This window comes from Balaenoptera borealis (assembly GCF_965194805.1).
Source record: "Balaenoptera borealis genome assembly, chromosome: 5".
NCBI lineage: Eukaryota > Metazoa > Chordata > Mammalia > Artiodactyla > Balaenopteridae > Balaenoptera > Balaenoptera borealis.
The window spans coordinates 20,882,826-20,909,764 of record NC_138862.1 but is presented as its reverse complement, the minus strand read 5'-3'; the positions used below and the strand labels follow the sequence as shown (position 1 = coordinate 20,909,764).

Genomic DNA, 26,939 nt, shown 5'->3' with positions numbered 1-26,939 from the left:
GATGGACCTAGAGTCTGTCATACAGAGTGAAGTAAGTCAGAAAGAGAAAAACAAATACCGTATGCTAACATATATATATGGGATCTAAAAAATAAAAAAAAAAAAAATGGTCCTGAAGAACCTAGGGGCAAGACGGGAATAAAGATGCAGACCTACTAGAGAATGGACTTGAGGATATGGGGAGGGGGAAGGGTAAGCTGGGACAAAGCTGGGGCATTGACATATATACACTACCAAATGTAAAATAGATAGCTAGTAGGAAGCAGCCGCATAGCACAGGGAGATCAGCTTGGTGCTTTGTGACCACCTAGAGGTGTGGGATAGGGAGAGTGGGAGGGAGACACATGAGGGAGGAGATATGGGGATATATGTATATGTATAGCTGATTCATTTTGTTATACAGCAGAAACTAACACACCATTGTAAAGCAATTATACTCCAAAAAAGATGTTAAAAAACAAACAAACAAACAAACAAAAGGATGAAATTGCTTGTCAGATGTTATTTTACCTGTGGTCTAAATTCTTATATTTATATAATATTTTCCATCTTGTCACTCCTAAAAATAATCAAGCTTCCTGGAACTTTTCAATGTTTCAAAAAGTGAAGGAATGGTGGGACCTTTTATTCTATGTCTCTTGGATAAGAGCTGGTCTCCGAGATGGAATTCTTTGGCTGCTCTCTGTAATGGATCCTAAATGCAATTGATCTATACATAAAAACATTGGGTTTATTTTTCCCTCACACCGTTCGCAGATCATAGTACAAATTGCCAACACGTCATTTATGTCCTTGTCTCAGCTCACTGGTATGACCAGAACTGAACCTGAGAGAACGGTATAGATGTTTAGCTGCCCATGCTATTCATCAAAATGCCTGCCTGGAAAAAACAAACTCATTGCTGTGAGAAATAATGCTTCAGTTTTCAGACCTCCACTGAGACAAAATGTCCAGAGTTCACAAAATTCAGGCAATGTAAATTAACAATTTCTCCAGCACCTCCTGCTCAACAATAACAAGTACTCAGGGGAGTTCGTAAGTGTCCTTGGAAAATAAATGGGAGGTTGGTGACTTCCACACAAAATCTCCTATGACTTAGGAAATCTCATGTAGTTAAAAATAGTGTTCAGCGACTGGACTCAGGGCTACATTTATTCTAAACTAATTTAAAATACTTATTTAAATTTGTGGTAAATACGATAACCTACACAGTAATTCAAAAAATCTAAACTCTCCTCTCTAATGTAACAAAAATCCTTTACAGAATCATTGAAAAACTTAAGTGAAATTGAAATCCTCTTTAAGATTTTATAAACAAACAAAGGAGGAAGGAGAAAAAAAGGAAAGAGGGATTTAAAGTAACATCTTAAATAATATGTTAATTCTCAGTGGCTTATTTTATTAACTACATGGTCAACTACTAAGTCACAATTCCATGGGGCTTTTTTCTGTGTATTCCAAGTATTAAATGATATTTGTATTGACCATGGCCAAAGATAAGCCGCTAAGATTATTCTTCCGTTTCATTATTTCCCATGTGTCAGGTAAACTGAAACTAATCAGAGAGTTAAATAAAAGGTTTTCAGTTCTAAGACCTAGACTTTGAAATTCATTGTAAATATATATATATATTTTTTGTCATTGAGAAATAAGAAGTAGTTTGTGCATTGGCATTGGTCTAAATAATTTTTCTAATAGGTAAGACGCTTTCATGACCTATCTGAAAACAATATTTTGATGGCTTTCTCTAAACTGTCACCTTGGGAAAGAAAAAGATACTACATTGATAAAACTTCTCTGTTGAAGAATTCCTGGCATTGCTGAATTGATAGGAATGTTATTTTAAATGTGAAATAAAATGCATTTGCTTATTTGAAAATGTCTTCAGAAAGCAAATCTTTTCTTAAAAACATACATATGTAATCCATACTATTTTAAACACTTGTAAACTCTTTAAAATTTCCCAAAAAAGAATTAGAAAGGAATATTTAATAATGAAGGGAATTTTAAGTCTTGTATATATCATTTACCAAATTTCTGTAGGATAGTTACGTTACTTCCAAGATGGACAGTTTACTACCTTCTTAACTGTGTAAATAATAAAACAAACAAAAATATAAATATTTATTAATCAGGTCAATGATAGTTTAATATATTAAAAGCAAACTTTAAAATTTTTATGTTTTGTCAATATGTAGTTCACACTCTATATTTTAGGTGTGATATTTTAAATCCAAAATCCATTTTATGATATTTATTAATTTGTATCTTGTATATAAATAAAGTAAATGTATATTAATGAAATAGTTTAGGGATTTCAAAAATTTACTTATACCAAAACCACACAACTATTTGGAAAGGAAATCTCTTTTTTTTTTGAAGTTATACCAACGAACTTAATATTGGTGTAACTGCAAAAATTTTGATATGCAACACATGGCCATTAACGTTACAGTTTTTGGCCTTTTTATAAGGTAGCTTACATAAAAAGAAAGTTGCTCATTGCTTGTCTGTACTAATCTATGAAGTGTTGTAACCAACAGACCCCATCCCATAGGTTTTCACTGTGTACTTAAAGCATACTTGATACCTCCCCTCATGAAAGGTGAACAAACCTGAAATTCCCACCTAGAAAAAAAAATGTTAACTCAGAATTATCAAATCCTGAAGTTTAGGCAGACGGACACCAGAAATGGATTATGGGCAACTCTTAAATCATTCACCTAACTACATAGTACTATAGCAAGTGACAGTGTTGGCCGAAAGAAGACACAGGTTTCTCACTAAATTTTGTTTCAAAGGGTCTCAAAATTCTGTGACAGATTTTTGATCATGTTTTTATTAAAAAGTATTGATTTTAAAGACTAATAACTTAAAACCACCACACACACACCCACACACACCCACACACATACACACACAAACGATCAACAAAATGTTCCTCTTTCCTCCTGAAGGTTTTTCAATGTATTGTTATTATTTCATTAACCAGTCATTTACTATTCAACTTAAATCGCCAATTGATACAGACGGTTCTGAGACAGGTCTTCTACCTGCCACCCTAATCTTCTAGATTAGGGTGGCAGGTATTATAGATAGTATTCATCCTGAGCTTTCTGGGCAGACACGGTGACCTTGCCAGCTCCAGCAGCCTCCTTTCCCACTATTTTGATGACACCCACAGCAACTGCCCATCTCATGTCATGAACAGCAAAACGATCCAGAGGATTATCAGAGAAGCTCTCAACACACATGGGCTTGCCAGGAACTATTTCTATGGTGGCAGCATCACCGGGTCTCAAAAATTTGGGGCCATCTTCCAGTTTCTCTCCAAATAGCAATCAATCTTTTCCCTCAGCTCAGCAAACTTGCAAGTAGTGTGAGCTGTGTGACAATCCTGCACAGGTGCATAGCCAGCATTGATTTGGCCTGGGTGGTTCAGGATAATCACCTGAGCCTTGAAGCCAGCTGCTTCCATTGCTGGGTCACCTTTGCTGTCACCAGCCACATTGCCAGAACGAATATATTTGAGAGACACATTCTTGACATTGAAGCCCATATGGAAGAGCTTCACTCAAAACTTCATGGTGCATTTTAACAAACTTGACACCAGTTGTAACATTGACTGGAGCGAAGGTGACCACCATGCCTGGTTTGAGAACACCAGTCTCCACCTGTCCCACAGGGATAATACCAACATGAACAATTTTGTAGATGTCCTGGAGGACAGCCAAAGGGCCGATCAGTTGGATGAGTTGGTGGCAGGATGCAATCCAGAGCTTCAAGCAGCATGGTTCCATGGGCATTGCCATCTTTATGGGTGAATTTCGATCCCTTAAACCACGACAGTTTAGCATTTGGCTCCAGCATGTTGTCATCGTTTCAACCCAAAATTGACACACATGCTACTATGTTAGCGTTGAGCCAATTTTTTTAATGTAGGTGCTGACTTTTTTTAAACAATATCCTTGTATAATTTCTGGCTGAAAGAATCTATTTTGTTAATATCAACATTTAGTTGTTTCACACCCAAGGTGTAGGCCAGAAGGGCATGCTTCCAGGTCTGCTTGTTCCTGGAGAAACCTGTTTCAAATTCACTAACACCAGCAGCAACAATCAAAACAGTACAATCAGCCTGTGATGTGCCTGTGATCATGTTTTTGATTAAGTCTCTGTGTCCTGGGGCATCAGCGATGTTCAAACAATACTTTTAGGTCTCAAATTCCCACAGGGAGATATCAATGGTGATATAACACTCATGCTCAGACTTCAGTTTATCCAAGATGAGGTATCCTTGAAGGAGCCATTTCCCATCTCAGCAGCATCCTTCTCAAACTTATTGATGGTTCTTTTGTTGATCCACCACATCTGTAGATCCGATGGCCAGCAGTGGTCGACTTGCCCCAATGTACGTGTCCAACTATAATGATGTTGATATGAATTATTTTCTTTCCCATTTTTAGCTTAGATTTAGTGGTAATTTCACAACACCTGTCTGGTGATAAAATTGTTGTAAAAAAGCTGCAAAGGAAATCTTTACAATCTTTTTGGATTCCACCCACAGTCTTCAAATAATGATATATGTAACACATGATCTGACACATAAACATGGAATTAACTTTTACCTTGTCTGTGGCTGTTCAGTCTTATTACCTAAGAAGTCTGGAACCATGGTACTAAACTTGACCAAGAGTATACTAAATAGTAGGACAAATTATCTGCTATTATCCACTATTATACTAAATAGTAGGACAACTTATCTGACAAATTATCCCTACAGAGGTCACCCTGTACTAGCTTGTCTACATTGTTATTAAAAAAGTATAGATGTTATTTTTTTGTTTGTTTTTGGTTTTGTTTGTTTTTAGTTTATATAGCCTGGCTTTAGCTGCAAACTTAGTATCTCACACATATTTTGATGGTACATTTTAGTACTCTGCTTTGCCTTTATGCAGTCCTTTATCAGTCCTTTCCATATCCAGTCGTGTGTAACAGCTGCAGTTGGTGATGTGGGAAATATAAATGAACTTGTCCTTTGATACAAATTTGGCTCCTAGGCCATCCCTGGTTTGAGGTCACACAAGCCGATAAGAAGAGAATGTATGAATGATACTGGTAGATCTAAAAATAGCTAAGTTAGCTTTTTAAAAGGTGAAATTGATCAAGAATTCTGTATTTTGGATTGCTTGGGCTGTTTTAGTGAAAATAAAAGGAAGTTTAAAAAAAAAATCAATGGCTACCAGAGATTCTCTTAAAAACTCAGAGACATGAATCCAAAGGGGAGTCAGGAAGACACACCACCCTTTGATACTAAGTGGAGTTCTTCTTAGGCTGCAAAAATATTAAACATGCTAGTATATTTGGATTCATTGTGATGATAACAAAGTATCACCTAAATTTAGATCTTTGGCTCATTGTTATTCATGCTCTGATAAAAGGAACTCTAACTGCCTGGGCTCTTGCTGACCCTCCTGTTGAGGAGGGGTAGGATAATTTGAGGGAGGCTGTTAGCTCAGGTATCCCAAATGTGATTAAATTATGAGAAATATTTAAAATTATTTTGGAAAGAGAAAACAAAACGAAAACACTGAATAACTTTAGTACAATTAAACCAGTGGGAGGGTTTGTATAGTTTACTTAAAATGAAATAAAGTTGGAGATAGATGAAGTAGTTATAAACATTTTAATAGATTATAGTAAATACTAGGTGGTCTGGCTGGTCTATCAACTCCTTGGACTATAAAAATAACAGAAGAGAACAGATTCACTTAATTTTTCCTAGCTTAAATGAATTTTTAAAATGTAATAATGACACAACTATGAAAAGTTTGGTCTCTTCAGAATAAGTGCTGATTAAAACGGTGTGAAAAAAAGAGAGAATTATGATTCTGAGAGATGGGCTGGTCAAAGTCTCTTGAGGGGCTAGGAGTAGGAGGGGCTGGAGAATCTTTTTATTGATATGGGTTAAATGGCCTAAGGGAGATAACTATCAGATACTAGTGCACAATGTCCTCTTATACCCAAGTTTGCTAATGAAGTTGCTAATTAAAGGTTAAAGGATGACCAACAAGGACCTACTGTATAGCACAGGGAACTCTGCTCCATATCTTGTAACAACCTAAATGGGAAATGAATTTGAAAAAGAATAAATACATGTATATATATATATATATATATATATATATATATATATAACTGAATCATTTTGCTGTACACCTGCAACTATCATAGCATTGTTAATCAACTATACTCCAATATAAAATAAAAAGTTTAAAAAAAAGAAGATAGGGGAGATAGAGGTTGTTAAAAGGATTAAAGTAGAAAAACCACGTGAAAGCATTGTGTAACTATTATGACACTCTTGCCTAGTATATTCAATTATTGTTTCCTTTTAATGTGGTAATTTAGTTTGCAATTAAACATGTTTAGTAAACACTAAATTCTTAAAAAATAAAATAAATAAAATAAAATAAAAGTTAAAGGATGATGTGTTTATGTTAGGGGATATGTTGATACAACTCTGGAAGGCTTACATATAAAAATATGGCTCAAAGTAGAAATTTATAAATGGAGGTATTGTATACTAATGCATTCTCTACCAGAAAGTATTATAGGAATGGATGTGATGTCTGAATGAGGAATATTTTTCCCACACCTAAAACATTAAGAAAAAGAAAGCCCTGAGAATCTGCTCTTCACTTGTTTTATTGTGGTGTGCTTGATGGAAAGCTTTAAAATTATCTAAGCACACTCAAGTGGCTAATTTAAAACAGTATAGGATGTTTGGGTATCATCAAGAAAATCTGGCTTTATTTAAGGATATTTCGGTTTCACCTGTATTAGTACCCCAAAAGTCTTGTTTAATATTCCAGTGTTATATGTGAGGAAAGCTGATGAATGCTGGAGTTAAACCATATGCTATAAGGGATTAAATAAAGTGTTGCCTTAATAGTATTCTATATCCAATATGGTCTTAACAGTTCAAACTGTGCAATGTGCTAAAAGAAATCAATATTCTGTGAACAATTTGGTTATTTTTCCCAATTCCTTTTTCAAGAGGAAGCCGAAGTAATTTGTATACATGTGGAGTGGAACCCAAAACATACTTACTGTATATTCACACAGATATATAGAGATCCTGCTGATTATTGGCAAAACCTGCTCTGAAGAGACTTAGATTTGACTAAGTGAAAAAAAATACAAAAAATTCAACATATCAATGATATGGTGTGGACAACTCAATCTGAAGATCAAATGGACTGAACTAAATGCTGGTTAATCTTATGACCAGAGGGTCGTAGATTAACACAGCTAAACTACAGAGACAGGAGATAAATGATAAGATTCTTAAAAATTACCTGGACCGGAGACACTAAAGATGTACCTTAAACAACCAAAAATAAGTTATTTTCTTTGCCAGCTCAAAAATGAAAATAAAGCATGAAGATTGATTGAGTTGCTGGTTTCTGGAAAAATCACCTATCACATCTGAGAATTTTACTAGTCCCTTTTTACAGAAGTACTAGGGAAATAGATGAATTTTAATGATGTTCTGTACAACAGAAGACATTCTTGGAGTTTAAAACAATTCAGTCTAATAGCTTACCGGTCTATTCCTTGGGGCGTTACAACTCCAATGGTCAAATGATATAAGAAGTGTCAGCCACTTGCACTTAGACTGTTTACAGCCTTTTGCAAAAGCTCATGTCTGCCACTCAACAATAACTGCTGGGATTTTGGAGTAGAAAGTTGCCAGAAGCTGTTGCCATACAAATTCCCTCTGAAAGACAATTTTTGGTCTGTTACTAGGCTTCTAATGAAACTGTTTCTATTATGGAAGGTCATAAAATTATTTTGAGACAAGAAATACCTCTCATGTCATGAGTTATGTCAAAACAATATTCCAATAGAGAGGAAAACAAGCCAGAGGAGTTGGGAATGATACATTAAAAAATATGCTACAGCAGTACCCATCTCATAAACAGATGGTTTTCATACCTTTGAGTTCTACAAAAGATCCATTTGAGGAGTTACCTAAACTTATAGCTGAATGGGCGTGTTTGTAAGATCAGTGAACAAGCCGCAACGTTTGCATATGGTACCTCACGGGATGCTCAATTAATGCAGCCGTATTGTATCTGGTCAGTAGCTGAAATTTGCAAAACACCCAAGCATTCTAAAGTATTGTGCATTTCAAAACTCCGGCATGTCCAACCCATAGAAGATGCACCAGAACACTGGAATAATTTTTATTCATTCCTGCATATAAATGTTTTTACACTAAAGAACTAGATACACTAAAGTGTATCTAACTTTCTAGATGTTACTTTTTTATTAAAGAATGGTTGATTTACAATATTATATTAGTTTCAGTTGTATAACATAGTGATTTAATATTTTTATAGATTATACTCCCTTTAAATTATTATAAAATATTGGCTATATTCCCAGTATTCTACAATGCATCCTTGTATCTTATTTATTTTATACACAGTTATTTATATCTCTTAATCTCCTATCTCTAGCTTGCCTCTCCTCCATCCCTGTCCCCAGTGGTAACCACTAATTAGTCTGTTCTCTGTGTCTGTGAGTCTGTTTCTGTTTTATTATATTAATTCTTTTGTTTTATTTATTAGATTCCACATATAAGTGATAACATACAGTATTTGTCTCTGTCCGACTTATTTCACTAAGCATAATACACTTCAGGTGCATCCATGTTGTTGCAATGGCAAAATTTCATTCTTTTTATAGCTGAGTAATATTCCATTGTATATATATACCATATCTTCTTTATCCATTTATCTGTTGATGGACACTTAGGTTGCTTCTATATCTTGACTATTGTAAATAACGTTTCTATGAACATTGTGGTGCACGTATCTTTTAGAATTAGTGTTCTCATTTTCTTCAGGTTATATACCCAGGAGTGGAATTGCTGGGTCATACTGTAGTTCTATTTTTAGTTGTTTGAAGAACCTCCATACTGTTTTCCACAGTGGCTGCACCAATTTACATTCCCACCAACAGTGTACCAGGGTTTCCTTTTGTCCACATCCTTGTCAGTATTTGTTATTTGTGTTGTTTTTTTGATGACAGCCATCCTGACAGGTGTGAGGTGACATCTCAGTGTGGTTTTGATTTGCATTTCCCTGATGATTAGTGATGTTGAGCATATTTTCATGACTGTTGGCCACTGGTATGTCTTCTTTGGAAAAATGTCTGTTCAGGTCTCCTGCCCATTTTTTCATCAGGTTGTTTGTTTATTTGCTATTGAGTTGTACGAACTGTTTATATATTTTGGATATTAACCCCATATCGATTAAATGATTTGCAAATATTTTTTCCCACTTAGTAGTTGTCATCTTGGTTTTTTGATGTTTTTCTTTTTGTGCAAAAGCTTTTAAGTTTAATTAGGTACAATTTGTTTAATTTTGCTTTTGTTTCCTTTGCCTGAGGTGACAGATCCAAAAAATATTGTTACAACTTATGGCAAGGAGAGTATGGTCTATGTTTTATTTCAGGAAATTTATGATTTCCAGTCTTGTATTCAGGTCTTTAATCCTTTTAGACTTTACTTTTGTATTTGATGTAAGAAAATGTTCCAATTTCATTCTTTTACAAGTAGCTGTCCAGTTTTCCAATCACCATTTATTGAAGAGACTGTCTTTCCTCCGTTATATATTCTTGCCTCCTTTGTCATAGATTAATTGACCATAAGTGCATGGGCTTATTTCTGGGCTCTCTATTCTGTTCCACTGATCTATGTGTCTTTTTTTTTTTTTTTTTGCTAGTATCATACTGTTTTGGTTACTGTAACTTTGTAGTATAGTCTGAAGTCAGGGGGTGTGATAACTCTAGCTTTGTTCTTTTTTCTCAAGATTGCTTTTGCTAGTCTAGGTGTTACTATTTTAAAACCATATTTGAAAGAATTAAAGTCATACTAGGTAAGAACTATTTATGACTTTATTTAATCAGGAATTGGGTTTCATGCTGAGTGAGTAATTAAAGATAGAAAGATGTATAACAGATGGCTCCTGCTTTATTTGTCCATTTAGTAGACAGAGCTTATAAGTCTACCCTCACTACTCATGTAACATAAAAGTGAAAAGTAATAGCTACAGAAAATATCAAGGTAATATATAATGTTGGTATATTAGAATTATTGAAGAAACATAACCAATAGGAGATATATCTCTCTCTATCTCTATCTCTTTCCGAGAGAAAGACTGAAAGAAAAAGAGATGATAGACATTATGAGGAATTGGCTCACACAATTATAGAGGCTGACAAGTTCCAAGATCTGCAGTTGCCATACGAGAGAACTGGAAGTGTTGATGATATAGTTCCAATCTGAGTCCAAAGTCCTGAGAACCAGGATAGCCATGGTGTACTTCCAGCCCAAAGGCCATTCAGGAAAAGCCAATGTTTCAGTGTAAGTCTAACACCAGGAAAACAAGAGAGTTCCCAAACTGAAGTCAGTGAGGAGAAAGTCTTTTATTTAGGGTATGGTTAACCTTTTTGTTCTATTCAGGCATTCAACTGATTGGATGAGGCCTTCCCACATTAGGGAGGTTGATCTGCTTTACTCAGTAAATTGATGTAAAAGTTACTCATCCTAAAACACCTTTACAGAAACACCCAGAATAATGTTTGACCATATATCTGAAGACTCCATGACCCAGTTAAGTTGACACATAAAATTAACCATCACAGCGGGTATGTAATTAAATGAGAGTTTTGTCTATTCTTGACCTTAGCCATATAAGAAATGATTGGACAAACCAAGAAGGATATTTAAAATGTGGTTCCAAAAAATATAATTAAGATAATTATTTTTCACTTCCTTAGAAAGAAGTTGCTTTTAATCACAGATACATTTTCCTGGTGTAAATACTTAAACCAAAGCACACCAACAAATTATGTAGAATCTCTCCAGTAGACAGGTTAAAAGATTTTGTTTTGCAAAATCTATTTTGAGAAACTTGTGTACAAATCCCAGAGCTTTTTATTTTTCCAAATTTACCAGGGGCTGTGTGCAAATATATATGGAAATAATTATTACAGCAGTTTCTACTACTAATACATTGACTTAAAAAAAAAATCCAAAAAACAATGTTTTCTATCTCTCTAACAGAATTATCATTGTGTTTTTAATATTATTGAAACAGAGCTTGGTGACTCATATAACATTTCTATTATTATAGGTATTACCAGAAAAGAAAGGATTAGAATTTGTTAAATGCAGTTTCAAAGAATGAAGTATATCAGTTAAAGCAGTTCCTGTGACAAAGCAAGGAAGAATAGCTCCAGTTTGATATTCAATTTCATTTTCAGTCATCAAGAATCTAGAACTATTTCTACAAAGAAAGATGTTTACAGTGATAAGAATTTAAGGCTTATCTAAGGCTGGGGGTTAAATGTGCAGAGATTTTATTATCTTAAATTACAAAGGTCAGAAATAAAAAGCTTTGCTCTAATATGAACAGAATTTTAAGTAAATCATCACTGAGTCGAAATGAACTTTCTTATTTTTTTGATTTGAAAACTGGTTCTCAAACATCCACCAGGTTTCAATTTGATAGATTACAGGTTTAAAAAAAAAAAAAATCCAACTCTAGAAATTTCTTCCTTGTTTCAAATTTATGCATGAGTGCTTTATTTAAATGGAATTTTCTTTCTCTCTCCAAAGTGATTAATTTAATTTAAATGCCACTTACATGCTACTGGTAAATTTAGAAATTTCTTTTTTAACTAATCCAGATTCCTTTAACATTTCTTCATATACCTTAGTCAGAACTCTGACTGAAATTTCACTATTAATTATTCATGATTGTAGTTCAATACTAACTAATTTAGTACTTAACCCACTTTTTCTAACTATTAATTTAAGAATAAATCTATTTTTCTTAAATAGATTTTTCCTGGTAAGTTTGGTTTTCATTTAAATAGATTTTTCCTGGTAGTTTGTTTTACATTTGATCAAATATTCATCTCAACCCCTTTTCTCTCTTTTGTATGTGTTTCTTTTTTTTTGAAGTAAATAATGTCATTGTTATTTAAATAATTTTATGTGGATTAATATCAAACCAAAAAAAAAACTTTGATGAGTTATAATGAAATGCTAGTTAAAAATAGGTTTATGTATTAATACAAAAGGACTAAAATTATTAAACACAATTTCATTGGATGTAAAAGTGTAGTTTTATTTTCTTTTTAGAAAGAATAAAAAATATTAGCACAATTTAAATTTATCAGGGTAATGCTTACCACTTGGAATTATTTTGGGATACTGGACTGAATATGCTTTCAGAATATGGAACCATAATCATAGTTTTAAAGCATTTTTAAGAGAGAGTTTCAAGGTGGCGGAGGAGTAAAACATGGAGATGAACTTCCTCCCCACAAATACATCAGAAATACATCTACATGTGTAACAACTCTTACAGAACACCTACTGAATGCTGGCAGAAGACCTCAGACTCCCCAAAAGGCAAGAAACTACCCACGTATCTGAGTAGGGCAAAAGAAAAAAGAAAACACAGAGACCAAAGAATAGGGGTGAGACCTGCACCTCTGGGAGGGAGCTATGAAGGAGGAAAGGTTTCCACACACTAGGAAGCCCCTTCACTGGTGGAGAAGGGGGGTTGGCGGGGGTAATCTTTGGAGCCACAGAGGAAAGCTCAGCAACGGGGTGCAGAGGGCAAAGTGGAGAGATTCCTGCACAGAGGATTGCTGCTGGCCAGCACTTACCAGCCTGAGAGGCTTGTCTTCTCAACCGCCAGGGCGGGTGGGGGCTGGGAACTGAGGTTCAGGCTTCGGAGGTCAGACCCCATGGAGAGAACTGGGGTTGGGTGCGTGAACACAGCCTGAGGGGGGCTAGTGCGCCACAGCTAGCCAGGAAGGAGTCCAGGAAAATGTCTGGAACTGCCTAAGAGGCAAGAGACCATTGTTTTGGGATGCACAGGGAGAGGGGATTCAGAGCACCACATAAACGAGCTTCAGAGATGGGTGTGAGCCATGGGTATCAGTGCAGACACTAGAGATGGGCATGAAATGCTAAGGCTGTTGCTGCACACACAAAGAATCCTGTGTGCTAACACAGGTCACTATCCATACCTCCCCTCCTGGGAGCCTGGGCAGCCCACCACAGCCAGGGTCCCGTGATCCAGGGACAACTTCCCCTGGAGAACACATGGCGTGCCTCAGGCTGTTGCAAAGTCACCTTGGCCTCAGCCACCACAGGCCAGCCCCGAATTCCATACCCCTCCCTCCCCCTGGGCTGAGTGAGCCAGAGCTGAATCAGCTGCTCCTTTAATCCCCTCCAGTCTGGGCAAAGGACAGATGCCACAGCGCAACCTCATGCAGAGGAGGAGCCTAATGCAAAGCTGAACCCCAGGAGCTGTGCGATCAAAGAAGAGAAAGGGAAATTTTTCCATGTGGCCTCAAGAGCAGCAGATTAAATCTCCACAATCAACTTGATGTACCCTGCAACTGTGGAACACCTGAATAGACAACAAGTCTTCCCCAAATTGAGGCGGTGGACTTTGGGAGCAACTGTAGGCTTGGGGTTTGCTGTACGTGACTGACTAGAGTCTGATTTTTATGTATATCATAGTATAGTTTCTAGCACTTGTTATCATTGATGGTTCATTGGTTTGGTTGCTCTCTTCCTTTTTTTTTTTAGGACTACTATTTTAACTTTACAAATTTTTAATAACATTATTTTATTATATAATATATATTTTTTTATTTCTTTTTTTTTCTCCCTTTTTTTCTGAGCAGTGTGGCTGACAGGGTCATGGTGTTCCAGCCGGCTGACAGGCCTTAGCCTCTGAGGTGGGAGAGCCAAGTTAAGGACATTGGACCACCAGAGAACTCCTGGCCCTATGTAATATCAATCAGCGAGAGCTCTCCCAGAGATTTCCGTCTCAATGCTAGGACCCAGCTTGATTCAATGACTAGCAAGTCTCATGCCAAACAACTAGCAAGATAGGAACACAAACCCACCCATTAGCAGAGAGGCTGCCTAAAATCATAAGTTCACAGACACCCCAAAACACACCACTGGATGTGGTCCTGTCCACCAAAAAGAACAGATCCAGCCTCAGCCAACAGAAGACAGGCACCAGTACCTCCACCAGGAATCCTACACAACCAACTGAACCAACCTTATCCACTCGGGGCACACACCGAAAACAATGAGAACTATGAACCAGCAGCCTGCAAAAAGGAGACCTTAAACACAGTAAGTTAAACAAAATGAGAAGACAGAGAAATACACATCAGATGAAGGAGCAAAGTAAAATCCCACCAGACCAAACAAATGAAGAGGAAATAGGTAGTGTAATTGAAAAATAATTCAGAGTAATGATAGTAAAGATGATCCAAAATCTTGGAAATAGAATGGAGAAAATACAAGAAACGTTTAACAAGGATGTAGAAGAACTAAAGAGCAAACAATGATGAACAAAACAATAAATGAAATTAAAAATTCTCTAGAAGGAATCAATAGCAGAATAACTGAGGCAGAACAACGGATAAGTGATCTGGAAGATAAAATAGTGGAAATAACTACTGCAGAGCAGAATAAAAGAAAAAAGAATAAAAAGAATTGAAGACAGTCTCAGAGACCTCTGGGACAACATTAAACACACCAACATTCGAAATATAGGGGTCCCAGAAGAAGAAGAGAAAAAGAAAGGGACTGAGAAAATATTTGAAGAGTTTATACTTGAAAACTTCCTTAATATGGGAAAGGAAATAGTCAATCAAGTCCAGGAAGCACAGAGTCCCATACAGGATATATCCAAGGAGAAACTGACCAAGACACATATTAATCCAACTAACAAAAAATTAAATACAAAGAAAACATATTGAAAGCAGGAAGGGAAAACCAACAAATAACATACAAGGGAATCCCCATAAGGTTAAAAGCTGATTTTTCAGCAGAAACTCTGCAAGCCAGAAGGGAGTGGCAAGACACATTTAAAATGATGAAAAGGAAAAACCTACAACCAATATTACTCTCCCAACAAGAATCTCATTCAGATTTGATGGAGAAAGTAAAAACTTTACAGACAAGCAAAAGCTGAGAGAATTCAGCATCACCAAACCAGCTTTACAACAAATGCTAAAGGAACTTCTTTAGGCAGGAAACACAAGAGAAGGAAAAGACCTACAAAAAGAAACCCAAAACAATTAAGAAAATGGTAATAAGAACATACATATCGATAATTACCTTAAATGTAAATGGATTAAATGCTCCAACCAAAAGACATAGACTGGCTGAATGGATACAAAAAGAAGACCCTTATATAAGCTGGCTACAAGAGACCCACTTCAGACCTAGGGACACATACATTCTGGATGTGAGGTGATGGAAAAAGATATTCCACGAAAATGGAAATCAAAAGAAAGCTGGAGTAGCAATTCTCATATCAGACAAAATACACTTTAAAATAAAAACTATTACAAGAGACAAAGAAAGACAATACATAATGAACAAGGGGTCAATACAAGAAGAAGATTAAACAATTATAAATATTTATGCACCCAACATAGCACCTAAATACATAAGGCAAATGCTAACAGCCATAAAAGGGGAAATCGACAGTAATATAATAATAGTGGGGGACTATGAAACCCCACTTTCACTAATGGACAATCATCTAAAATGAAAATAAAAAAGTAAACACAAGCTTTAAATGATACATTAAACAAGATGGACTTAATTGATATTTATAGGATATTCCATCCCAAAACAACAGAATACACTTTCTTCTCAAGTGTTCATGGAAAATTTTCCAGGATAGATCATATCATGGGTCACAAATCAAGGCTTGGTGAGTTTAAGAAAATTGAAATTGTATCAAGTATCTTTTCCGACCACAACACTATGAGACTGCATATCAATTACAGGAAAAAAACTGTAAAAAATACAAATACATGGAGGCTAAACAATACACTATTAAATAAGCAAGAGATCACTGAAGAAATCAAAGTGGAAATCAAAAAATACCTAGAAGCAAATGACAATGAAAACATGAGAACCCAAAACCTATGAGATGCAGCAAAAGCAGTTCTAACAGAGAAGTTTATAGCAATACAATCCTACCTTAAGAAACCAGAAAAATCTCAAATAAACAACCTAACCTTACACCTACAGCAATTAGAGAAAGAAGAAGAAAAAGACCCAAAGTTAGCAGAAATTATAAAAATCAGATCAGAATTAAATGAAAAAGAAATGAAGAAAGCAATAGCAAAGATCAATAAAACTAAAAGGTGGTTCTTTGAGAAGATAAACAAAATTGATAAACTATTTGCCAGACACATAAAGAGAAAAAGGGAAAAGACGCAAATCAACAGAATTAGAAATGAAAAAGGAGAAGTAACAACTGACACTGCACAAATGCAAAAGATCATAAGATATTACTACAAGCAACTATGTGCCAATAAAATGGACAACCTGGAAGAAATGGACAAATTCTTAGTAAAGCACAACCTTCTGAGACTGAACCAGGAAGAAATAGAAAATATAAACTGACCAATCATAAGCACTGGAATTGAAACTGTGATTAATAATCTTCCAACAAACAAAAGCCCAGGACCAGATGGCTTCACAGGCGAATTCTATCAAACATTTAGAGAAGAGCTAACACCTACCCTTCTCAAACTCTTCCAAAGTATAGCAGAGGGAGGAATACTCCCAAACCCATTCTAGAAGCTGCCATCACCCTGATACCAAAACAACACAAAGATGTCACAAAAAAAGAAAACTATGTTTACTGATGAACATAGATGCAAAAATCCTCCACAAAATACTAGCAAACAGAATCCAACAGCACATTTAAAGGATCATACACCATGATCAAGTGGGGTTTATTCCAGGAATGCAAGCATTCTTCAATATATGCAAATCAAAAAATGTGATATACCATACTATGAAATTGAAAGATAAAAACCTTCAATAGATGCAGAAAAAGCTTTTTACAAAATTCAACACCCATTTATGATAAAAACCCTCCAGAATGTAGGCATAGAGGGAACTTACCTCAACATAATAAAGACCATATATGACAAACCCACAGCCAATCTCATTCTCAATGGTGAAAAAGTGAAGCCATTTCCACTGAGATCAGGAACAAGACAAGATTGCCCACTCTCACCACTATTATTCAACATAGTTTTAGAAGTTTTAGGAACAGTAATCAGAGAAGAAAAAGAAATTAAAGGAATACAAATTGGAAAAGAAGAAGTAAAACTGTCACTATTTGCAGATGACATGATAATATACGTAGAGAATCCTAAAGATGCTACCAGAAAGCTACTAGAGCTAATCAATGAATTTGGTGAAGTAGCATGATACAAAATTAATGCACAGAAATCTCTTGCATTCCTACACACTAATGATGACAAATCTGAAGAGAAATTAAGGAAACACTCTCATTTACCATTGCAACAAAAAGAGTAAAATATCTAGGAATCAACCTACCCAAGGAGACAAAAGACCTGTATGCAGGAAACTATAAGACACTGATGAAAGAAATTAATGATGATACAAACAGATGGAGAGATATACCATGTTCTTGGATTGGAAGAATCAACCTTGTGAAAATGACTATCCAATCCAAAGCAATCTACAGATTCAATACAATGCCTATTAAACTACCACTTGCATTTTTCAAAGAAATAGAACAAAAATTTCACAATTTATATGGAAACACAAAAGACCTTGAATAGCCAAAGCAACCTTGAGAAAGAAAAACAGAGCTGGAGGAATTAGGCTCCCTGGCTTCAGACTATACTACAAAGTTACATTAATCAAGACAATATGGTACTGGCACAAAAACAGAAACATAGATCAATGGAACAGGATAGAAAGCCCAGAGATACACCCACACACATATGGTCACCTTATTTTTGATAAAGGAGGCAAGAATTTACAATGGAGAAAAGACGGCCTCTTCAATAAGTGGTGCTGGGAAAACTGGACAGCTACATGTAAAAGAATGAAATTAGAACACTCCCTAACACCATACACAAAAATAAACTCAAAATGGATTAAAGACTTAAATGTAAGGCCAGACACTATAAAACTCTTAGAGGAAAACATAGGCAGAACACTCTATGACATAAATCACATCAAGATCCTTTTTGACCCACCTCCTAGACAAATGGAAATAAAACAAAAATTAACAAATGGGACCTAATGAAACTTAAATCTTTGGACAACTAGGGAAACCATAAACAAGATGAAAAGTCAGCCCTCAGAATGGGAGAAAATATTTGCAAATGAAGCAACTGACAAAGGATTAATCTCCAAATTATACAAACAGAACATGCAGCTCAATATCATAAAAACAAACAACCCAATCCAAAAACGGGCTGAAGACCTAAATAGACATTTCTCCAGAGAAGATATACAGATTGCCAACAAACATGTGAAAGGATGCTCAACATCACTAATCATGAGAGAAATGCAAATCAAAACTACAATGAGGTATCATCTCTCACTGGTCTGAATGGCCATCATTTAAAATCTGTAAATGGGACTTCCCTGGTGGCGCAGTGGTTAAGAACCTGCCTGCCAATGCAGAGGACACAGATTCGAGCCCTGGTCCAGGAAGATTCCACACGCCATGTAACAACTAAGCCCATGCACCACAACTATGGAGCCTGTGCTCTAGAGCTCACGAGCCACAACTACTGAGCCCGCATGCCACAACTACTGAAGCTCACATGCCTAGAGCCCATGCTCCACAACAAGTGAAGCCACCACAATGAGAAGCCCGTACACCACACCGAACAGTGGCCCCCACTCGCTGCAACTAGAGAAAGCCCATGGGCAGCAACAGATACCCAATGCAGCCAAAAATTAACTAATTAACTAAATAAATAAATAAATAAGAAATAAAAATTTTAAAAAATTAAAAAAATAAAAAAAACAATAAACAAAAATCTGCAAACAATAAATGCTCGAGAGGTTGTGGAGAAAAGGGAACGCTCTTGCACTGTTGATGGGAATGTAAACTGATACAGCCACTATGGAGAACAGTATGGTGGTTCCTCAAAAAACTAAAATAGAACTACCATATGACCCAGCAATCCCACTACTGGGCATATACTCTGGGAAAACCATAATTCAAAAAGAGTCATGTACCACAATGTTCATTGCAGCACTATTTACTATAGCCAGGACATGGAAGCAACCTAATTGTCCATTGATAGGTGAATTGATAAAGAAGATGTGGCCCATATATACAATGGAATATTACTCAGCCATAGAAAGAAATGGAATTGAGTTATTTGTAGTGAGGTGGAGGTACCTAGAGACTGTCATACAGAGTGAAGTAAGTCAGAAAGGGAAAAAAAAATACCGTATGCTAACACATATATATGGAATCTAAAAAAAAAAAAAAAATCATTCTGAAGAACCTAGGGGCAGAACAGGAATAAAATCACAGACATAGAGAATGGATTTGAGGACAAGGGGAGGGGGAAGAGTAAGCTGGGACAAAGTGAGAGATTGGCATGGACATATATACACTACCAAATGTAAAATAGATACTAGTGGGAAGCAGCCGCATAGCACAGGGAGATCAGCTCGGTACTTTGTGTCCACATAGAGGGGTGCAATATGGAAGGTGGAGAGAGACGTAAGAAGGAGGGGATATGGGGATATATGTATACCTATAGATGATTTACTTTGTTATACAGCAGAAACTAACACAACATTGTAAAACAATTATACTCCAATAAAGATGTTAAAAAAAAAGAATTTTTATTTAAAATTTAGTCTGCTCCTCTGATTTAGTTATTGTTTTGCAAATTAGTGTAATTATATCTTAATGGTTGAGAAATAACACTTTTTTATCTGCTTTTAATATGAGGATTTGTGGAAATTCTAGTTGAAAATTGCACATAATGACAATGATAAAAAACTGAACCTTTCTAATATTCTTATTCCTTGTATTTGAAGCCTGGGCCATTAGGTGTTCTGATGGGTACTTTAATCAGTGACACCTTTATTTTAGTAATAAAATTTTTGGTAATTTTCATCTAAGCAGGCCATGGAAAGCTAACGATTGTTGACTATATAATATTTAACATTACAAATACGTTGATTTCTTTTATTGTGAAACTATGTTTCTTGTTTTTATTTGTTTGCTCTACAACTGGCTTAAAATTTTATCAACAAAAAAGTATAGAGATTAGGGAAATGAAATGATTGCCCATAATCTTACAAAATCTGCAAGAGTAAACTGTTTACCTTTGAACCCAATCCATAATTTTTAACATTTACTGTGAAAGTGAAGAAAAGCCTCCAACCATTCATAATTTGAAGCCAAACTCACTAATATCATCAACCATAAGAAATATAGATTAGGCCCTCCCATTTAATGTTCAAAAAACTTTTCTTTTTCGGTTTAAGCAGAGACCTGTCCATTTATTTTCAACATTTCAAAGATATTATGCTTCCTAATTTCAATGTATATAACACAGGAGGTAACAGGCACTCTGTACTGGGTTTAACAAAATAAGCAGAGATTGTATAGCACATTTAATTAAAATTAGAATATCATTTGTAACAAGGTAGTCATTTTATATTACCTATTTATTATACTTCATTATTATATGAGATAAATTAAACAGTTACAAGACAACAAATCATGATATGAGACATCAAATTGTCTTATTTGTATTTTTCTCCATTGAGTTGTCTGCATCTACATTCATTTCTGTTCAGAGGTGAGAGCCCAAAATATAATTTTTCCTGAGGGATGAAATAAGTATTTAGAAATCCATTATAATGGTAGAACCTGCATGTATGGAATGAGTTAAGATGTAATGTTTTTAATATAAAAAGAAAATTATAATAACAAAGGCTTATAATAGAAATTAGAATAATATTTATAGAGAGAACATATTTTACTTGTGATTTAACAATTTGTTTTATTACCTTGCTTGTATCCTTACCCTATTAAATTTAAGGTGTTGACACACAAAAAAGATAGCTACTTTGTTATAATTGATTCTAAGTGCAGCAACAATTTTTATATTTTACACCTAGTATGGTAATCATAAGGACTGAACTGGGGAGAAATTTAAACAGATTGTTTTGCTCTAGTTAATATGAAGAACAAACATTAAAATGAAAAAAAAATTGTTTTTCAAATCTTTCACTTTCAACTGCATGGTGGATTACAGGTGTTGTAAATGCTAGGCTACTCCTCCAAGTGAGAGGTGGAATAACATTTTTCTCCTCTTGAATCTGGGAAGGTTTTTAGTGAATGGTTTGTTCAAAGGAAAGTAGTGGAACAGACCTTTCAGGAAGTGCAAGGCTGGACCAAAAGTGACCTTGCTGCTTGGGACTGGGTCTCTGGAAATTTGTGGATTCCAATTACCCTGAGACTGCCAACTGCCAGCCTTCAACCATGGTGCACACTTCATCACCCAGAACAGCCCATGTGCCACGTGAACACGTGAATTAAAGAGCGACCTCTGCTGGTGCCATGTGGAAGAGAAGAATCCTCAATTCAAGCCCTGCCTGAATTCCTGATTCAGAGGCTAGAGATATGTAATAAATTTTTGTTGTTTAATGCTTGCCTCTGAGTTTTGAGGTTTGTTAAATGAAGCCATTACTTTTTTTGGTGGGTGGGAAGTGATCCAGGTCAGCAATATAAGAATCCACTAGGAACACTTTAAAATATCACATATTCCTCTCAGGCACAGATGCTTCCAATGATTTCATTTTAATAAAGTGGTTTAGTTACATCTTTGTCACAAATCTAACAGCTACTGCTTGATTTGGATGAAATCTGGTAATCTGGTAGGTTAGAATGTACCTCAAAGAAGAGGGTGAGGAAAAACTGTGGTTTTAAATTCCATGTAATTTCTATTATACGATCACAGAATTTTCACATAAACTGAATCTACCCAATTTTTGGATTACAAAAAATGTAAATATTTTTGTGTGTGCCACACATATTTGTGTGTGAATGCATATTTGTGTCACAACCAAAATTGGTTGTTTGAACATGTATGTAAGTTAATTTTAAATAACTTCTAACTTACATGTACTTTCAACGCGATACTGCAGTTTTCTTTAAGGTGATGTTCTGGATCCTTCAAGTCAGGCCTACATTTGTGTCAGTTTCTAGAGTTATTTTAGCAACTCAGACCTCTGTGTCTTTGCAAATGCCTATTCGTAAGTTATATACTGTATGAACAGTTTTTATTATTGCTGTTATCCTATGAAATATGTGCTTTCAAAAGTTTTCTAAACTATTTAGTTTATGAAACTGGAGGAACATTAATTTATTCTGGTACTGGTTGTACTTATTGATGATATGTAGCATTTTTGTGTATAAGGAAGAATATACATAGAATATCTTAATTTTATCTACTGCATTCTTATTCACACTTCCATTTAAAATTAACTTGCTAACATTTCAGGTTACTATATTTTGCCACTACAAAACTGCACCCTAAAATAATGTAAATAACAGAAGCAGAAATGTCAATGGAACTAAAATTGACAAAATGATGTTTTTTCATAAGACTGAAAATGACTTCTGCTATATGAAAATGGATTTGTTTGGTGCAAACTTCAATTGAAATAAATAAATGCTTTTGCTGAGATTAGAACTTGAGTAAGATTTTAGAAACATAATTAATAATGGAGTCTGTACATGACCTTAATTACAGTGTTTACAAACTAAACTCAATAATATTCAAATTACCATCTACATACTAATATTTATACATTGTAATTACATCCTGTGAGGCCACTGCGTAGATCCAACTAGGTAGCTATTTCCAAATTGTATTTTATCATTGCATCCTTTGAATATTAAGGATAGAAGGTATTAGAATAATTTTATTTTACAACATGTTTCATTTATAGTATGTTGTTATTTTCAAATTGATGCTTTTCTTCCTTAATTTCAGAATTAAAGAATAACCATTTTAAGCATAAACTAAGCTTTTGGAAAACCAAATCACATAATATTTGTGATAATTTGTGTCCATAAAGAGAATAAACTAAGTATGAATTTTAGCTGATCAAACATTTCCAATTCAAATGAAAAATAAATGTCCTTTTTTGAAACAAAATTTGTATATCCCATAAAAGGAAATTTATATGTAGAAAACATTAAATTGTCATTTCCATTAGAAGAACTAAAAAGAGGAGTAGCTGTTTGGTAAGATTATTTTTTTCTCTTCCCTGAAATCACAGTGAAATACACATTCATAAAATCTAAGATGAAAAAGTGAAGAAAATGTCGTGTTGCCCTAACCCAGAAAACTTGTTATATTTGTGATAATGTACAAAATATGTCAAAATGTCTCACTTTTTATACTTAGATGAAGTTGCTCATTTATGAATTGTTTGCAATTGACTGTATTTTGAAAATTAGTTTTCTGTAATATCAATCATCAGAACAACAGTTAGGCTTCAGCTGAGACTTGAAAATTTAAACATATAGGACCCGGGAAAGAATGTGCAAGTGAAAGTGTTATGCAACTAATTGACAAATTTCTAAGAAACAGAATCATCTATCAAGTTAATTTTTGTGTTGGAGTTTATCCTGTCATTCTAATCAAATGATAACTGAAACTGCAATCATTGAAATGAAAAACATGACATGTTAAAAAAAATAATACAGACAAGAAAAAGACATGCACTAGATGATATAGTGGAATAAATTATCCTAAAATCAGAACAGATAAATAAAAATATGGAAAGTTAGGTGAAATCATGGCATTCTATGTTTGACTCTAAGATACTTCCAGAAGAAGAGGATTGAGAATGAAGTAGTTTCACAAAAGGTAATGACTGAAAATTTTTTCTGAACTGGTAATAAAAGACATGGATCTTTAGAGTCCAGAAGCATGATTTCCAGGCAAGAAAAAAACTGAAAATTATGTCCCCCAAATCTCAAAATAATTAGACAACAAGATCTTAAACACAACAGAAAGAAGACTGATTACCTACAAGGAAGAAGTTATTTCAAATTTGTTGCTATATGGATGCTTGAGAAATTCTAATGAAAGGTATGAACTTCTACTCTGGATAATGCATATGTATGCAAGATTTATGTAAAACTTTAGATTTGTATACTCCCTGATGTCTCTGCTCTGTCTTAGAGAGTGTAATCTTTACCTGTGAATCAAGCTACTGCAAAGGGCTGAGCACCTATGCCACATATTTTCCTTTATAGTATATAGTTCCTTTTTGGTTTTTTAATCAACTGAACTGCTTTTGTTAAAAGTGGCATCTATTACATCACACATATGCTAACACAACTCACACTATTTTTCATACTTTTTTCAGGTGATTCACTGACACTCTAAAGTTCCACTAACTCATAGAATGTCTGATCTAGATTCTTATGCAGACATTCAAAAACATACTCTTTGGAAGCCAGACTATAAAAGTACTGTTTTTTTGGTTTTGTTTTGTTTTTTTAATTTGGTTGCACTGGATCTTAGTTGCAGCAGACCGGTCCTTAGTTGCAGCTCGCTGGCTCCTTAGTTGCAGCACGCGGGATCCTTAGTTGTGGCATGCGAACTCTTATTTGCGGCATGCATGTGGGATCTAGTTCTCTGACCAGGGATCGAACCCCAGCCCCCTACTTTGGGAGTGCGGAGTCTTAACCACTGCACCACCAGGGAAGTCCCAAAATTACTGGTTTTGAGGGAATGGATTATCTATTTGTTCTCTTCTGTTACTACTAATACCTTTTGATATTCTAAAATATAAATTTCTTAAGTTTCATTTTTTTTAAAAAACATAAGGAAGAGTGTTCTTTAACTTTTTGGTTCATATATAACTCAGTATGGAAAAAGGATCTATCAAACCACTTCTCTCTAGCTGTTGAATACATTTTGAAATCAGCACACACATACAAAGGGACTTTAAAGTTCACTCCGGTCTCTCCACCCAAACTGACTAGAGGGTGAGAATTGCAAAATTGTTGATGGCACTAGCTCTGGGAACAGACTTCCTGCCTGATTAGAATCTTAGTGTCTCCATTATCTTGCTATTTAACCTAGGAGACATTGCTTCAGTTCCTCGATATACTTTGCCCTCTGTGAATACTTAGCCTCACTTTTCCCATCTGTAAATAAATAATATTGACAATAAATACTTCTTAGGTTGTTGTCAGTATCAAAGATTTAGATTTTTTATTTCATTTAATACTATTACTAAAATAAGTCCTACCCCAAACCTGCTATCACCCCTTATTATTAGTTTAAATCCTTAACAACTCTGTCTCAGTTAGAGGAATAGCTCAGTTATTTCAAAGTAGTATTAGTGTTGATTATGGAAAAGAATGAATGAATTGAGAGTAAATTTACTTATATATTAATATAGCTTAAATTTATACTTTGGATAAGTAAATATATAATTCAGAAAATACTCATGGAAAATGTTTTGAGAAAAAATATTTAAATATCACTTAAATGATTAATATTAAATGTTTTCTGATTTTTAAAAAAAAATTTATTGGAGGATAGTTGATTTACAATGTTGTGTTAGTTTCAGGTGTACAGCAAAGTGAATCAGTTATACATATACATATATCCACTCTTTTTTAGATTCTTCTCCCATATAGGTCATTACAGAGTACTGAGTAGAGTTCCCTGTGTTATAAAGTAGGCCCTTATTAGTAATCTATTTTATATATAGTGGTGTGTATATGTCAAACCCAATCTCCCACTTTATCCCTCTCCCCCCGCCCTGGTAACCATCAGTTGTTTTCTACATCTGTGACTCTATTTCTGTTTTGTAAATAAGTTCATTTGTATCATTTTTCTAGATTCCACATATAAGCGATATCATATATTTGTCTTTGTCTAACTTAAGAGAAAGACAAATATTAAATGTTAAAAATATTTAGATGTTAGATTGAAAGAAATGTGATTTACATGTAATGAAAGGTTATTACATGTAAAATTTCAAACCATGAATTTCTTGTGTTGTTTTCCTTTTGCTCAAATAAAGAACTACTGTATAGTTAAATTAGAATATTATTTCTAACTGAAGTCCTAATGAACATAACTCCACAGATAAAATTATACAGTGAGTTAAACTTAGAGAAATTGAGCAAAATGTCAGTTTTGAATAGAAATTGTCTCCTGGAAACTCCCCCATGTTTTACAAAACCAAGAGGCAAAATCATATAGAATTCTATCTGTTATAAATATAGAATTTCTGGCTACAAAATAGAGTAGATTATGTGCAATATATTTTTAATATTTAAAAAAATTATTAATAAGCTTATCCATGTATATAATTTTATGTCAGACAAATGCACTGCACATATCGTATTAATTTATGTTGTTGGTTTATTTTAAAATATGGGAAAATGCAGATGAATATTTCATGAGCATTTTATGGAAATTTAATTCACAGAAGGATTATAATATTCATAGCTTTCAATTTCAAGCATGGATAAAAAATGTCAGGAAAATTTTTTAAATAATAGAAACAATCTTAGTGCCCAAACCTACTCACATCTGGACATTTCACATTTTAATGTAAATACAATATGTACTATAACACAGACTACAGAAGGTACTTAATTGCTGTGAGAAATGTCTGTAGGACAAATTTCAGAAGATAGATTTAAAGTTTTATTCATCAAAATAATTTGAAATCATGGTCAACGTATGTCACTACATCCCATGTGAAACATAATTTTACCTGTTCTATTAAAATAATTATTATGAACATTATTTTTTCTATTATACTAGACATATTATCAGAGGCAAAGGAGAAGTAAGTGACATTACCCCATTTACTCAAGAGCTTCCGACTCCTGGATGTGGGAAGGTCAATGTCTTTTTTTTTTTTAATACTAATGAGCTAGAGAATGGAAATCACTACAGCTGTCTGGATCAGAAATGATTTCATAGACAGTCTCCAC

The 26,939-nt window shown here is 34.6% G+C and overlaps 1 pseudogene across 1 annotated transcript; it reads right to left on the bottom strand.

Annotated features, from left to right (window-relative positions):
* Positions 1-226: 226 nt before the first annotated feature.
* On the bottom strand, positions 227-26,259 carry LOC309628676 (elongation factor 1-alpha 1 pseudogene; annotated as a pseudogene). Its single transcript has one exon. The product of its transcript is annotated as an elongation factor 1-alpha 1 pseudogene (transcript).
* Between the last annotated feature and the right edge of the window lie 680 nt (positions 26,260-26,939).